We start from the raw sequence: 5,507 nt of genomic DNA, 5'->3' as shown, positions 1-5,507 counted from the left end.
AAGAGACATATTTTATGAAAATGTAGATATTATCAGTCTTCAAAAGCAAGGAGTCTAAAAGGAGCGATGAATTGGCTGAAAAAAAATCAGATTAGTTTAGGAGCGTGAGCTTAAACATGATTTGAATTTCAAATAAGTCGCGAAAAAAAATGATAATTAAAATGAAAATAAAAATTATATTTCACGCGAGCAAAATATAAAAGTTCGAGTCTACCTAGAGCATACCTGGTCTCATTTCAATATATTTTCCACAGATTTAGGGAAATGTGTGTCCACGTGGATTCTAGCCGACCCTCCTGGTCACCCTTGTTTGGCTTTCTGAGTACTATTAATAGCCGTAAATAAAAATGTTAAGTATAAAAAAATGATACCAAAATTGTTTCAAATTTCGTTTCCTGAGTCTTGTCGATTTTTCGTTGTGTATCTTTATGCTAAACAAATTTTCAACCATACATTATAAGGATAATTTCATTAAATACAAAAATCAAAACTTTAAGGTTACCAATTGCATGTGGAGGGGGGAGGGGTCATGCTGAAAACTATGGTTCGAACAGGGGTTGGGAGTCCGCGGAAGAAAAGTTACGAAGTATGTTTTATTATTCTCTAAAAAATGCAACTATTTTGTTAAAAAGTCATCTTCTTTCGTTAGGAATTCAGAAGCTTGGTCAAAAGTTGCAATACTTCGTAAAAAAATTATTCTTTTGGTTTTAGATTCACCTCTTTGGTCGAAAATTTAACTATTCTCTTTTTAGAAAATTAATCTTCTGCGGATAAAAAGTCATTTGTAGGTTGAACTATTTTGTTAAAAATACTTTTTTTTATTAAGAATTAATTTTGTTTTTTAACTAACAATGTAAATATTTCATTTTTGATTTAAATTGATATTTTTATTAAAACTTGATATTTTAAACTTGAATTTTTTGCCTTGAAAATTCATAATTTTTTATTAAAAATGTAATTGTTTGGGCCTACATTAATCTAATTTGGTTGATCTTTCAACAATTTGGAAAAAATTGAACTATGCGGTTGAAAATTAGGTTTTTTATTTAAAATTAAAAATTTTGCATAACCAATTAACTGGTTTAATGAAAATTTAACTTTTTGGCAGAAATTTAACTTTTTTCTTAAAAAGTCATATTTTTAGTTGGAAATTCAACCTTTTTATATGTAAATCGTTCTCCAGGCTTTAAAATTCCAAAATTTTGTTAAAAATTAATATATGTTGTTGAAAGCTCGACTTATTTTGGCAGATCATTAATATAATGCTGGAAAATTCATTTCTTTGGTTAAAAATCTAACTATTTTGTTCGAAATTTTTCTTCTTTAATTGAAAATTCAACGACTTGGTTAAAAGTTGAACTTTTTCATTAAAAATTCATATTTTTAAGACTCACCTCGATCTTTGGGGTTGAATCTTTTGTTGAAAATTTAATTCCTCGATTTAATTGAAAATTAATTTTTTTAAAACATGTAACATGTAACAAAATTAATTTTTTAGCTGAAAATTGCAATTTGCCGTATTTGTTAGAAATTTATCCTTTATAAGTTTAAAATTTAATTATTTTATAGAAAATTCATCTTTGTAGTCGAAAATTAATTTTCTTGATTTTTTTACATCGTCTTTTTATTAAAAATGCAATTATTGAATTCTAAATTAATATATTTTGATTAAGGATTTAAGAATATGGTAGAAAATTAAAGTAGGATTCATTTGCAAATAAACTTTTCCGTTGAAAAATCTAGTCAAATCTAGTTTTTTCAATCATATTTCTGCAAAATTTACCTATCTGGCTTAAAATTTAACTTTTTTTGTTGACAATTTTTTTTTATGTTCCAAATTACTTTTTTCTCTGAAAATTGCAACTGGAATTGGATAAAAATTCGTCTTTTTGGTAAGAAAATTAATCTTCTTTGTTGCAATTTCATTATATATTTCGCCTTTAAATCTTAGAAATTCACAGTGTTTCATATTGCATTCAAATCAATTGAAAGTGAGTTTTAAATAATAATATGAGGGGTTTTATTAACTGTAAGGCATATAGCGTAAGTTACAAGTTTGAGATAATAAAAGATCCTGTGATCCCCTTCGTGACCTTCTTACCTAAAAACCAGCTGATGTGTACAATGTGAACATTATGTCGAAACTATATTTATGAAAAAAATGAATCACCATTTTTAAACACTTAAAGCCCTAATCGGATAGTTTTTCTTTGTTATTGCATACTTAAACAAAAATTCACTTAAAGAAATAAATCAAATCAAAATTTTTTTCAATCCTTGGTGGGAAATTTTTTTACAAGTATACGAAAAAGTATAACTATTTTTACAGGAAAACAGCAATAAATATAATAATTTTTTAAAAACTAAGAAATTCAGGTCGCCCTTTTAATCGACGAACTGAATTTCCGGTCATTTCCCATTTTGCAAAAAAATATTGAATTCTTTTTAGTTCTTTGGAATTCTTTTGATTCCTCGATTCTTTGAATTATTTTTATAAACTATTTAGATTTCTTTGAAGTTGTGAATTCCGATCAGCATAAGAATTGCAAGTGGGTAACTATCCTCAAACTTTTAAAATTAAATTTTAATTAAATTAAGATTTATCATTCTTCTAAATTTTCGATTCAAAATATAATTTCTACTTTAATACAGTTCAAGATTTTTTTGTTGAATGGAACTGAAATCAGATTTATTCTATAATATAAAAATCTAGAAGGGATTACAAGGACAAACGTCGTGTCCTTCAAATAAAATATTAAACTATATTAAATTAAAAATTGAGAAAAAGAAAAAGTAAAATCTGGAGACCAATTCTGGAGGCCCTATAAAAAAGAATGATGCTGGTGACATGTTGAAAATAATACTTTATTCGTATTCTATAGCTCATTGTGAAGAAAAAAGTTGAGTTCCATTACTTCCCGCTGATGATGAGTCTCTTTGTGTATTTTGTCTTAAGATAAAAATGCACAAAGCTGAAATGGCCAATTTTTTCACTTTATTTGTTTATATATTGTCGCTCATTGAAACTTTGAAATCGGTTAAAAAATACGACTTGTGGGCGATTATGAACAGTAAATTCCTATTATAGACGACTGTGATCGTTACGAGGGCGTCGCTCGACTCCTGTCGAGTCCGCGCGCGGCAATAAAAAATCGCTGACATCTCTTAAACAAAAAAAACGATTTATCTCAAATTTGGTCAAAGTTTTCCTTGAACATCAAGGCAAAACTTTGCCACTGGAAGTTGTCTGTCCGCGAAACTTCCCTGCAGACTTTTGTCCGCCAAAGTATGAGGAAACGATTCCTGATTCAATGATTTTTATGTTGCAAATACAAGAAATAAATCTACTTTTAAAACATAATTGACATCAAAAGGAGTTTTTCTATTTGGAGAAAAAAAACGAGATCACTTCGTCGAACAGAAGCCGAGTTTTCACGAGTTTAGTTTAAAAAGTCATTGATTTCTTCATTAAAGTCGTGCGGGTCGTCGAGCCGCATGTAGTTATATTTTTTGCGCAGTGAATTTCCGAAGTTGGTAATTTTCGGAAAATTTTCCGCGTTTACGCAAGGCATAGCGTACTGGGAGAGCGAGTCCGAGTGCTAAGGACGTTATGGAATCCACACGCTCATTATTGTTTGACTTTTTAAATACTATGAATAATCGTACACAGAATTCTTGAATTTTGAAAAAATGGTTTCAAGAATATTCAAAACGCGCTCACTTTTTGAATTTTTATCCATAATTGCTGGCTAACGAACTTAACCCATAGTTTAGAACACTTAAAGAGTGTACTAGAGGCGAATCTAATAGAATTATTTTTAAAAAGTTATCGTGTTGACAGACAGACAGACAGACATATTTGTAAAAAAACTATTTTTCGGATTTAGGGGGTCTCAAAACGTGAACTTCTTTTTCATATTCTCTGATGAGAATGTAAAAAAAAAACCATTTATAAAAGTTTTTTTGCTCTACCTTCGGTGAAAAAATGTTATCTATTTATTTTGGCTTAGCTTGTGTCGTGTGTCTAAAAATTGAATTTTTGTATTTTCAATGTTTTTTTTTATAAATAAAACAAAAATTACGTGCCCTATAAAAAAGTGATTAATAAAAAATTTGTAGATATTTTTTGGATGCACAATATTTGACTTATCATTTTTTTTCCTATCTTGCATAGTTTCACCGCAAAATGCAATTTTTGATTTTTGATTAGTTTTCGTGCAGTCAACATTTGACTTTTTCGAAAAAATTCAAAAAGTTGATATGATAATCTTGTAGGGCTATAGAAAAGTAAGATTTTTCTTTTCAAATACTATGAACAACTGTACAAAGAATTTTTGAATCATGAAAAAATGTGCACTTAAAAATTTTGAAAATGAGCTCACTGTTAGTATTTTTATCCAAATGTCTGACTAACGAACTTGGCATTTAGCTTAGGACACTAAAAGAGTGTACCAAAAGCCAATCTAATAAATTAATTTTTTTCAAAAGTTATCGTGCTCACAAACAGACAGAAATAACGACAGACATACAAATAGACATACAGATAGACATACAAATACACATTCTTAAAAACCTGTTTTTTGGATTCAGGGGGTCTCAAAATGTGGACCTTTTGACAAAAACTCGGGAGGTCAAATTTGATACAAATCTAACACCATCTCTGATGAGAATGTAAGAATGATTTATTTGTCACGAATAGTTTTTTGATAGTTCTGTTTAGTTTAAATCATAAAAAATAGCATCAAAAACATGACAAGTTAAATTTTTTTAAACCCCACACACGTGACGAAAAAGTTATTTAGCATAAAATGTTCATTTTCGCGTGTTTTTTGGAATTTCGCAAATGCTATACCTCTAGTAATTTTGGATTTTTTGAAACAATTCATTAGGATAAATTGTTCGATTTTTGAATACCATGAATAACCGTACAGTGAATTTTTAAATTTTGAAAAAAGTGGTCTCAAAAATATTCCAAATGTGCCCACTTTTTGAATTTTTATCCAAAGTGGCTGGCCAACGAACTTGACCTTTAGTTCAGGACACTGAACGAGTGTACAAAAGAGCAATCTGATAGATTAATTTTTTCAAAAGTTATCGTGTTCACAGAAAGACATACGGACATACAGACAGGCGCATTCGTAAAAACCTGTTTTTCGGATTCAGGGGATCTCAAAACGTGGACATTTGACAAAAACTGGAGGGGGGCGGGTCAAATTTTACACAAATCTAATATCTTCTCTGATGAGAATGTAAAAAGTGACTTCTAGTGACTGTTTCTTAAAAAAATGACTAAAAAGTAACTTGAAAAAATGAAATGACTAAAAGTGACTGTGTGGCTGCCCTGTATATTAAATTTAAGTCAATAGAAACATAAATTTAGAAAAACGCATTGAACATTTTGTAGAGGATCATAATAAGTATTTATTAAATAAAAATAAAAAATAGTTTCTAATTTAATGTGATATTACTGGGAATTCAAGTTTGCCAGCAAAAAAAATAAATATATA

This window comes from Belonocnema kinseyi, chromosome 4, assembly GCF_010883055.1.
Source record: "Belonocnema kinseyi isolate 2016_QV_RU_SX_M_011 chromosome 4, B_treatae_v1, whole genome shotgun sequence".
Classification (NCBI taxonomy): domain Eukaryota; kingdom Metazoa; phylum Arthropoda; class Insecta; order Hymenoptera; family Cynipidae; genus Belonocnema; species Belonocnema kinseyi.
This window is presented reverse-complemented; position numbering follows the sequence as displayed.